Source organism: Carcharhinus amblyrhynchos, chromosome 24, assembly GCF_965287045.1.
Source record: "Carcharhinus amblyrhynchos chromosome 24, sCarAmb.v2.hapA, whole genome shotgun sequence".
Lineage (NCBI taxonomy): Eukaryota > Metazoa > Chordata > Chondrichthyes > Carcharhiniformes > Carcharhinidae > Carcharhinus > Carcharhinus amblyrhynchos.
Window position 1 is genome coordinate 1,705,604 of NC_137347.1, and position 12,271 is coordinate 1,717,874.

Consider the following 12,271-nt stretch of genomic DNA (forward strand, 5'->3'; position numbering starts at 1 on the left):
CCATTGTTAAATATGACATTACCTTCTCATCTGCAACTCACTTCACCAAGGCCTGTTTACCCTCTGCAGTAAGAAGTCTTACAACACCAGGTTATGATCCAGCAGGGTTATTTGGTAGCAAAAGCCACCAGCTTTCGGAGCGCTGTTTCTTCATCAAGTGAGTGGGGGTTCTTCTTTCACAAGCAGGGTATATAAAGACACAAACTCAATTTACAGAATAATGATTGGAATGTGAGTCTTTACAACTAATCAAGTCTTAAAGGTACAGACAATGTGAGTGGAGAGAGCATTAAGCACAGATCAAAGAGATGTGTATTGTCTCCAAGACAGGACAGTTTGTGAGATTTTGCAAGTCCAGGCATTCGGCCTCTGATCTTCAGGTAAGCGTTCTCCAAGGTGGCCTTCATGACAGTCGCTGATAGACAAGTTCTGCACATGAGGACGGCCTTAACCAGGATCTTGGGTTCGTGTCACACTATCTGTAACCCCCATGTGGATTTGCAAAATCTCACCAACTGTCCTGTCTGGAGACAATACACATCTCTTTAACCTGTGTCTCTCCACTCACATTGTCTGTACCTTTAAGACTTGATTAGCTGTAAAGACTCGCATTCCAACCATTATTCTGTAAATTGAGTTTGCATCTTAATATGCCCTGTTTGCGAATAGAACTCCCACCCACCTGATGAAGGAGTAGTGCTCCAAAAGCTGGTGGCTTTTGCTACCAAGTAAACCTGTTGGATTTTAACCTGGTGTTGTAAGATTTCTCACTGTGTTTACCCCAGTCCAACGCCAGCATCATGACTACCCTTCTGCAGATCCATAGCAGCCCACTGGGGTGGCATCATTCAACTGACTAATCTTAAAATGATGCGGAGATGCTGGTGTTGGACTTGGGTAAACACAGTCCATCGAGTTGCATTTATGTAGCACCTTACATGACCATAGGATGTTCCGAAGTATTTTTCAGCCAATGAAGAGTTTTTGAAGTGTAATTATTGCTGTGATGCAGCAACTCATTCCCATACAGCAAGCTGTCCCAAGCAACGAGACCAGATCAGCTACTTTCGTGAGGCTGTTCTGAGAGATAGCCATCGATGGGGAGAACACACCAGCTCTTCTTCAAACAGAAACATCTTATCCATCAACTTCTTATTTATTATTGACCATGTGTGTTGAGTATAGGGCTAACGGGAGGACTTTGAATAGTGTGGATGAACAGAGGGATCTAGGTGTATGTGTACATAGATCCCTGAAAGTTGGGAATCAAGTAGATAAGGTTGTTAAGAAGGCATACGGTGTCTTGGCGTTCATTGGTAGGGGGATTGAATTTAGGAGTCGCAGCGTCATGTTGCAACTGTACACAACTCTGGTGCGGCCGCACTTGGAGTATTGTGTGCAGTTCTGGTCCCCACATTACAGGAAGGATGTGGAGGCTTTGGAGAGGGTGCAGAGGAGGTTTACCAGGATGTTGCCTGGTATGGAGGGGAGGTCCTATGAGGAGAGGCTGAGGGATTTGGGGTTGTTTTCGCTGGAAAGAAGGCGGCTAAGAGGGGATCTTATTGAAACATATAAGATGATTAGAGGTTTAGATAGGGTGGACAGTGATAGCCTTTTTCCTCGGATGGAGAAAGCTAGCACGAGGGGGCATGGCTTTAAATTAAGGGGGGGTAGTTATAGGACAGATGTCAGGGGTAGGTTCTTTACCCAGAGGGTGGTGAGGGATTGGAATGCCCTGCCTGCTGCAGTTGTAAATGCGCCTAGTTTGGGGGCGTTTAAGAGATCTGTGGATAGGTTTATGGACGAAAAGGGATTGGTTTAGGTTAGTGGGTCATTGTTTTTTAACTGGTCGGCGCAACATCGTGGGCCGAAGGGCCTGTTCTGCGCTGTAATGTTCTATGTTCTATGTTCTATTACTATTTATCAGCTCAAGCTGCTCAACATTTTCGCCCTCCTGTTTTACGGGGACTTTTTTCCGAAGATGCAATAGGTCTGATTATATCGTTTTGTGCACATTGCTGAATAAACAAACCTCCAAATGGACAGGTTTGCCGAGCTGCAGACTGCTGCACACCATCAATCCCACATCCCTAACTTATGCTTCCAGACTTTCCAGTGTAAATGCGCATAAAGCCATGGGACAGGAAAGCAATAAAATATCAGAAGGCCTGAACTACAGTCCAAATAGAATTTGCAATTCTTGACATTTCATAAACTATGTGAAGTGTGGTTCAATCAAATTTTAATTGAATTTGAAAAAATATTTTCTGAATGCCTTGCAATATTGAATCTCACAGCTCGAATCTAAGTCCTGAGATCAGCTCTTTTGTATTCTAATACCATTAATCACTAAAGTGGAAAACTCCTGACATCCACCATTGTAAATCTGACTTTATTAAACAATTATATAGCGTGGATCACTGGGTTTATAAAGCTTCCTAAAGATTGACAGAGCAGCACGTCTGAATATAAAGGTATAGGCAGCCTGCATCAGCTCAAAGGACTGTTAGCTTTTTGAAGAATAAATAAAAGGAGCAACACACTGAAACCAACAGGAAAGAACATTGAGTGCTCCAGGTCTTACGAGTCTCCCAATTAGGCACACCAAACAGGGTCATTAAAACCACCAGTCAGGTAAGAAGTGGCCAATTGAACTTCTCAGTATGGTGAAACAGTGTCACTCAACCTCCAATAGGGCATTAAGCAGGGACCATCCTTACCTCTACCACCTCCTTTATCTATTATGCACAGACTATACGTCTGATGAAATTTGCAACCTGTTAATATCTTTTCTTCATGCACAATATTTCACAATTTCTTTGCATCTGCATCTTTGATAGAATGCACACGTTACCGCTAAAAGTGCTGGAAAATCTCAGCGGGTCTGACAGCACCAGTGGAGAGAGAGTAGAGCCAACATTTCAAGCCTGGATGACCCTTTGTCACACCTTAAGTGTATTGTTGGGATTCTCACACACAACACACTCTCACTCTTTGCATCGCTTCCCCTCATTCTCCTGTTCTCTGCACTTCACCGCCTCCCAGTGAATGTAACTCCACACCCAGACATAGCAGGAGTGCACCAGCTTTTGTGGGACACAGGGATAAGAAGTCTGCTCCACACACAGCCTCCAGTTACTGATACAAAGGGATCCCAGTTTGGATTTCCCCATCAAGGAGATGGCAGCAGTAAAAGAGCCCCTTACAAAACTCCAGGTCTATAAAATCTAAACAAGGTGAACCTGCCATTAATAAACAATTGAAGCTCAAATAGCCTGGGACATAATGGATCACAGTCTGGAATCGAAACAGTCACCTTCTACAAACTCGATAAGCTGAAGATGCTGCAGGATATTGGAGAAAGTAAATAGGTAAACAGACATTTACACATTTTCTATTATTGAAGCAGTTGTCATTGCTTTTAGTTTGAAATCTTTGCTTTTATTTATACTCAGACTGATTTACAAACATCCCTCATGAATGCCTTCAATCGGAATGAATTTGTAACATATCCTACAGGCACATTTCACATGAGAACCAAAAATCTCAAAGTCATCAGACATTCTATAGTCTTGTTGTGAGAATGTTCAGATATCCCAGCCTCAGGGTAAGGACAGTGGCACTGGCTGGCACAGTCAGTGGGTACATTGAGTCCCTGTTACCAGCACCTGGGATCCAGCCATTACCTTACGAGAATTAGGTGTGTTTGGGAACAGGAAATGCCAATCCTAATTTTCTCAGTGTTAGCTCCATTTACCAGCTTTCTCACAGAACAAGCATCATCATCTTGGATTAGCAGACACTTGCTACTTGAGTTAGAAAGAGAAAGGTTCCTCCCTGGCTCCTGAGTATCTGAAGATAGGTTGATGACATCGCTAACAGATTGTTGCCTCTTTTGCTGCTTTGATAAATGTGTTCTACAGAAAAGGGGCAGCTTTGGAGAAACATTCTTCCCTCATTATAGATTAACTGGTCATTCACCACTCAGATTCACAATCAGAAGTGTGATGTGCATTGGATCAATATAGTGATCCACTGTGTGCAGTTTTGGTCACCGCACTTGCGGAAGGATATATTGGCCTTGGAGGGAGTGCAGAGGAGGTTCACTAGGCTGATACCGGAGATGAGGGGGTTGGACTATGAAGAGAGATTGAATAGACTGGGTCTGTACTCGTTGGAGTTTAGAAGGCTGAGGGGGGATCTTACAGAGACGTATAAGATAATGAAGGGGATGGATAGGGTAGAGGTAGAGAGATTCTTCCCACTTAGAAAGGATAGAAGGACTAGAGGGCACAGCCTCAAGATAAGCGGGGTCGGGGGGGGCGCAGTTTAGAACAGAGTTGAGGAGGAACTTCTTCACTCAAAGGGTGGTGAATCTCTGGAATTCTCTGCCCGTTGAAGTGGTGGAGGCTACCTCGCTGAATATATTTAAGTCACGGGCAGATAGGTTTCTGATAGACAGGGGAATTAAGGGTTATGGGGAGAAAGTGGGAAAGTGGAACTGATCCACTTCAGATCAGCCATGATCTTATTGAATGGTGGGGCAGGCTCGAAGGGCTAGATGGCCTACTCCTGCTCCTATTTCTTATGTTCTTGTAGCACTTTTCAAATTCTCTTCTCACTCAGGAAACTCATCCACTTGTATTTTAAATCTAATTTCTTTTTCTGCTTCCAATGTCCTTTCCCAAGGTCATGTTTCAATTATTAGCTGGGTGAAATATTTCCACCTGATATCTTTAACTGGCTAATTTATAACTTGTGTGCTTTAGGTATTTGAAACTTTCATCATGAAATCAGATTATGCCGACACTGAAGGTATTAATTAACCATTCTTGGACACATTCAGGCTGCCGACCATCATTTTTTTGGTTGCCTTTTCAGTTTTTGACTGAATAATGTAATAGTGTAGGTGTCAGCAGTGACCCAGCTGCTAACCTCTTGCCTGACTTGGTAGGCTGTGGGTTCAAGCCTCACTCAAAAGGCTTCAGCACAAAATCCAGGTTGATAGTCCCAATTCAGCACTGAGACAGTGCTACACCATCACAGGAGATGTTAAAGCAAAGTCCTCTCAGGTGAATGATGCAATGGCACTGTTTAAAGGAGAGAAGGGTATCACTCTCTCTCTCTAGTGACCTGGCCAATATTTATCCAACATCATTCTGGTCATTATTTCATTGATCTTGCTGTGCATCTGTCAACAGCCACATTAACCACATCATCAAAATTGTTCCTCGCCTTTATAGAACCCTACAGTGCATAAAGAGGCCCTTCAGCCCATCGAGTCTGCACCGAACACAATCCCATCCAGGCCCTACCCCCATATCCCTACATATTATACCCACTAATCCCTCTAACCTACACATCCCTGGACACTAAGGAGCAATTTCTTAGCATGGCCAATCAACCTAACCCGCACATCTTTGGACTGTGGAAGGAAACTGGAGCACCCGGAGGAAACCCACGCAGACACGAGGAGAATGTGCAAACTCCACACAGACAATGACCCGAGCCAGGAATCAAACCCTGGACCCTGGAGCTGTGAAGCAGCAGTGCTAACCACTGTGCTACCGTGCTGCCCATGGTTTATTGACCTGACCAGAGCGTTTGATTCTTTAAATTGCGAAACTCGTTCGATTATCCTCCATGGTTTGGTTACCCGTTGAAATTTGTCACCATCCTGAGACTCCTGCATGACGATATGTCACCATCTTGATGGAGGATCTCAAACGGACACCTTTCACCTTCACACTGAGGTTAAACAAGGTGGTGTAATCGCCCCTACTTTGTTCACCATTTACCCGACCATCATCACTCACCTCATCCGTGATAACCTATCACCCGGTGTCAGTATTCTGTCTAGAAGGGAAACTTTTCAGCTTTTGTCATTTCCGAGCAAAATCAAAATTGATCACCAGAGACATCCACGAGCTTCAGTTTGCAGATGTCGGCGATGTGATGTACAGAGCATGCAAAGGAGGCTTAACCTCTTCAACATCTCCAATAGGAGGCTTGGCCAACATTACCAAGGCCAATGTCCTTCAATCTCCCCCGAGCCAGATGAGCAACTCCTGAACCATCCATGTAGATAGGATGACTCCGGACTAAGTTTGCAGGGTGACTTGGACAGGTTGCAGAGCTGGGCCGCGAGGTGGCGGATGGAGTTTAATGCGGAGAAGTGTGAGGTAATCCATTTCGGTAGGAATAACAGATGTGTTGAGTATAGGGCTAACGGGAGGACTTTGAATAGAGTGGAGGAGCAGAGGGATCTAGGTGTATGTGTACATAGATCCCTGAAAGTTGGGAATCAAGTAGATAAGGTTGTTAAGAAGGCGTACGGTGTCTTGGCGTTTATTGGTAGGGGGATTGAATTTAGGAGTCGCAGCGTCATGTTGCAACTGTACACAACTCTGGTGCGGCCGCACTTGGAGTACTGTGTGCAGTTCTGGTCCCCACATTACAGGAAGGATGTGGAGGCTTTGGAGAGGGTGCAGAGGAGGTTTACCAGGATGTTGCCTGGTATGCAGGGGAGGTCCTATGAGGAGAGACTGAGGGATTTGGGGTTGTTTTCACTGGAAAGAAGGCGGCTAAGAGGGGATCTTATAGAAACATATAAGATGATTAGAGGTTTAGATAGGGTGGATGGTGATAGCCTGTTTCCTCGGATGGAGAAAGCTAGCACGAGGGGGCATGGCTTTAAATTAAGGGGGGGTAGTTATAGGACGGATGTCAGGGGCAGGTTCTTTACCCAGAGGGTGGTGAGGGACTGGAATGCCCTGCCTGCTGCAGTTGTAAATGCGCCTAGTTTGGGGGCGTTTAAGAGATTGGTGGATAGGTTTATGGACGAAAAGGGATTGGTTTAGATTAGTGGGTCAATGTTTTTTTTTAAAAGATAAGACTGGTCGGCGCAACATTGTGGGCCGAAGGGCCTGTTCCGCGCTGTAATGTTCTATGTTCTATGTTCTACGTTCTATATACAGCACTCCTCACATCTCAGCAACCCCATCTCCTAAGGGACTACCATTGATTGAGGGAGTCCAGCACCAAATCAACTGTGCCAGTACTGCCTTCAGTCTTTAACAATAGGGACCTTTGGAAGTCAGCTAGAGTCCTGGTTTATAAGGCTGTTGTGTTGCCACCTGGTTTATAAGGCTGTTGTGTTACTGTAGCAAAACCTGAACCGTCTTGAGATTCTGCAGAGCTTTCATCAGTGCTCCTTGCATTAAATCCTGGGGATCAAATGGGAGGACCACCAGACCAATGCTAGCATCCTCCATGAAGCTGTGTCTACCAGCATCAAGGCTCTGTTCCTGAGAAACCAATTCTGATGGATGAGCCTGGTGTCCAGAAACTGTCTCCCTCATCAGGTTCTTCCCTCCCAGCTCTCTGCTGGTCAGTGCTCTCACATTGGCCAAAGGAAGAGGTGTAAGGGAAACCTCAAAGCCATAGGATTGCACTGTGGCACAGTAGTTAGACTCTGGTTCAATTCCAGCCTCGGGTCACTGCCTGCCTGGAGTTTGCACATTCTCCCCATGTCTGTGTGGGTTTCCTCTGGGAGCACCGGTTTCTTCCCACACTCCAAAGATGTGCAGGTTAGGCTGATTGGCCGTGATAAATTTCTCCTTAATGTCAGGGGATTAGCAGGATAAATACGCGGGGTTACAGGGCTTGGGTGGGATTGTTGTCAGTGCAGCTCGATGGGCTGAATGGCCTCCTTCAGTCCTGTAGGGGTTCCACAGGAGCTCGCACCAGCTGCTTCTCCATCCAATAGAGTAACCTAGGGGCCAATGTGAACTGAGAAGGAGGGGGATCAACTGCAGCACAGCCCAGGGGGCCATCCAGCCAGGAACCCCAGGGAGTGATGAGCCGATCTGAATACCACCTCCACCTCCCCCCTCCAGAGACTGGCACGACTCAGGCACAGCAGGCAGAACAGGGGAACATCACTGCTACCTGAAAGGAGGTTGGGGCCCTCTGGGTCCTGGCGCTCCAGAGGACACGTGCCCGGGGCATCTCAGGGAACATGGAAGGCAGCAGGCCACCACCACCTCTGCTGGGCATCCTGGAGAAATGTTTGGATACGTCACTGGATTAAATATTGTTCACCATTTTAACCCTGTCCCCAGTGATTCTCCCCATCAGGGTGCGGCGGATGTTCTCACTGAGCCTGGTAGACGGTTAGACTCTCTCAGTGAGACTGTCTCCTTCGCAGGCATGATTCATTGAACCTGAGACCCTCATCCCTAACCAACACCTCCCCCATCTCCCCACAGAAGGACATATGTAGCACAGAACCTCACTCAGACATGAGCTAGGAATCGGTGAGCTGACAACAGACAACAGTCAGACAGAAGCAGGAACTGAAGGACATCACAGACCATTCCTCACTGTAAGTTGTCATTACCCTCCTGCACAGACCAGGCATGTCCTCAAGAACTCTCCAGCCCCAACCCCCTGATGATTGAAATCTTAGCCAGCTTCATCTCCTGGTCACAGGAGGGTCACAACACCATAGGGTTTGGGGGAAGGGAGGGGGGGGGTCACTTATCAGATTGCGAGCTATCTATCAGGAGATGTCAGGGGTAGGTTTTTCACTCAGAGGGTGGTGAGTGAGTGGAATCGGCTGCCGTAGGTGGTGGTGGAGGTGAACTCGTTGGGGTCTTTTAAGAGACTTTTGGATGAGTATATGGGATTTGAGGGTTATAGATAGGCCTGGTAGGTATGGATATGATCGGCGCAACTTGTGGCCTGTTTGTGCTGTCGCGTTCTATGTTCTAGTCTTCCTCCATGAAGTGAGATGCATTGAGGGTGTCTCTAGCTGCCCATCTGCACTCTCACCCCCAGCTCTCATCCACACTCTGGATCCTCAGCAGGCTCTTCCTCAATGCCCTCGGGTATGTCCTCCCATAGCACTCCTCAAGGTCATCCTCTGGAAACTCCTCACATCACTGCAGAGCCAGGATGTGGACAGCGTAGCAGACCCCACAACAGTGTGGGAGACCCTCTGGGGTTGTATAGAAGGGCCCCACCAGACCTGTCAAGGCAGCGGAACCACATCTTTAACAGGCTGATGTGCCACTCATTGACAGGTCGGGTGGCACTGTGAGCCTCATTGTATCTGGTCTCCGCAGTGGTCATCAGCTGTGCCCTGAGGGACTATGCTTTGTCCCCAAGAAGCCCTTCCTGCAGCCTCAGAGATTCCAGGGATCTGCAACTGGCTGAGGGTGTAGCTATCATGTTTCCTGGAAAAGAGGCACCCAGTACACCAAGCACATCTGTTGGTCACACACCAGCTGGGCAATGAGGGAGGGAACCCCTTCCAGTTTATGAAGGGGGCTCCCTGGTGCCTTGGGGCACGGAGAATGAACATAACAACATAAGAACATAAGAAATAGGAGCAGGAGTAGGCCATCTAGCCCCTCAAGCCTGCCCCGCCATTCAATAAGATCATGGCTGATCTGTCGTGGCTCAGTTCCACATTCCCGCTTTCTCCCCATAACCCTTAATCCCCTCGCTTATCAAAAACCCATCAACCCGCGTCTTAAATATATTTAGCGAGGCAGCCTCCACCACTTCAACGGGCAGAGAATTCCAGAGATTCACCACCGTTTGAGTGAAGAAGTTCCTCCTCAACTCCGATCTAAACCCTTTATCTTGAGGCTGTGCCCCCTAGTCCTACTGTCCTTTCTGAGCGGGAAGAGTCTCTCCACCTCTATCCTATCCATCCCATTCATCATCTTATATGTCTCAATGAGATCTCCCCTCATTCTTCTAAACTCTAACAAGTACAAGCCTAGTTTATTCAGCCTCTCCTCATAGCTCAACCCCCTCAACTCCGGTATCAGCCTAGTAAACCTCCTCTGCACTCCCTCCAAGGCCAAAATATCCTTGCGTAAGTGCGGCGCCCAAAACTGCACACAGTACTCCAGCTGCGGCCTCACCAATGCCCTATACAGCTGCAGCAAGAATGGCATTGGTGCAGCCTATCACCCTCTGAACCTGCGGCAGAGGGTTAAAGCCCAAAACTTTCAGAAAGTAGAGTACAGGCAATTCTAAAGTTAACACCAATCATAGCCATAACAAAAGAAATTTTGTAAAGAAAGTCAGTCAGTCGATAAAGGATTCACTCATCAAGAAAGTGGAGTGGAGGGAAAGATAGGACAGGATCAAAGACAGGGATATTGAGGAGATTAAGACAAAACTATTGATTAAACCTTGGTAAATATATTTAAAAGTAACAAACAGAAACGGATGCAAAACAACAAACAAAAAAAACTCGGGTGTACGAACTAACCTGTCTGAGGTTGTCAGATTTGAGTACACACAAGAGTGCATCTAAAATACCTGATAAACATACACCTCAGCCTCAATAACACAGCAAAAAAAATGCCCAAATAATATATATACCTCAATAATAACACAACAAACAGAAAAGAAACAAACAAGTGGATGAAACGCACGCAGGTTGAGAAAAGAGAGACATGGTCAGTGGGAAAACCCTGAGGAGCGTAACTGCTGCTTTTCCATATTTCTACCTCTTCCGTTTCTTCTGACACACTTCAACACCCACCCGCTTAAGACAATCAATAAGCGAGAACACAAAGCCCATTTATTAACAGCCTTCAGTCTCTCCACCTTGTAGCTCTGGGACAGGACATCCGCTATAACGTTGTCTTTATCGCGGATGTGCTTTGTCTGCAGATCATATTCTCGGAGAAATAAACTCCAATGCGTTAACGTCTGCTTGTTATTTTTCATCCTGTGCAGGAATGCTAATGGATTGTGGTCAGGGAAAAGCATCACAGGATAAGCAGCAGCACCTAGGGTACCCCTCAAACTGTCACAAGGCAAGAACCAATGCCAGTGTTTCTTTCTCAATATTGGGTAGTTTCTGCTTTTAAGAGATTTTTAGATAAGTACATGGAGCTTAGTAAGATAGAGGGTTATAGGTAAGCCTAGTGATCTCTAAGGTAGGGACATGTTCGACACAAACCCTGTGGGCTGAAGGGCCTGTATTGTGCTGTAGTTTTTCTATGCTTAGCGAACTTCTTTGAGAAGTAGCAAACTGGATAGCCACCCACCCTCCTGTAAAAGCACCGCACCAACACCCATATCACTGGCATCAACAGTGAGTTTAATGTTCTTTGACCAAGCTACTTTGGAATGAGGCATATCTATCAATGGTGCAAATACTATTGAAAAGTTCCTTCAGGAACTGTGGTAATATCACACCATTGCAAGGTTGCTTTGTGACTCTGCGGAAGGGGAAACTGATCACAGCAAACTGTGACAGGGATCAGTTATGCCATGTTCCAGTACTTATGTTACGTCTGCCCTCAGATGTTTCCTTTTATCAGGACTCACGCACCAGGGTTGTTGCTTAACATATGTGGCATTGCCAACATCAAGATCATGATGCACACACTCCATTCTACCTGGCTCATCAGAAAATATAACCATGTATGACTGAAAGAGCTCAAACAGGTCAGTTCATTCATTTCCACCAAGATGTTTGAGTGGAAATACAAAATCATGTCAAATTTCAGAGTTGCATAACCTATCCTCTGGTCCACCCTGAAGACATGATGTAGAGATGTTGGCGTTGGACTGGGGTAAACACAGTAAGAACCACCCTGAAGAACTAAGGGAAGAATCTGGCTCCTGCAGTATGATGTGTCCATAATGCATTGCATAATGACTTCTCTACTGCACCCTTCCATCATCTTCTCTCTCCTACAGCTCTTCAACATGTTGACACAACAAAGCCTGCTCCTTTTCTTGTGTCTGGAAGTGGCAACATGATAGTCAACGGTCCTGATTTTGCACTCCATAATATATGGCCCACTGTCGCATGCCTGTAAAGGGAAACTAAGAGTAGGTAACTTCACTCGCACTTGGTCTCCCGAACTGAAAGTTCGAGGTTTCACTTTGCAATCGTACTAAGACTTCACCTTTTCCTGTGAAAACTCTAACTTAGACCTTGCCACTTTGCATGCTCGACTGAGCCTTAACTGAAACTTACTCACATACTCTTATCTATTGTTAGACAGACTATCATTTACCAACCACTTTTCTTCCAAACGCCTTAAAGGTCCACATCCAGAGTGGTCAAAAACCAACTCGAATCTCAATGATTTCTTGACTAGCTCGCTCACAGCACACGTCACACATTGCAATGAAAGAGCATAAACTTCCCTTAGCCACTTCAAAATCATTGCCACTTTTTCAAAATGCAATAAATACTGATCCACTTCTTTTTCCTCAAAACAAGGCG

At 46.0% G+C, this 12,271-nt stretch overlaps 1 protein-coding gene across 1 annotated transcript in view; it reads right to left on the bottom strand.

Moving 5' to 3' along the window:
* Positions 1–12,271, bottom strand: part of kcnq4 (potassium voltage-gated channel subfamily Q member 4) — a 545,719-nt gene that overhangs the window by 513,031 nt on the left and 20,417 nt on the right. The gene's annotated exons all lie outside the window — the stretch shown is intronic.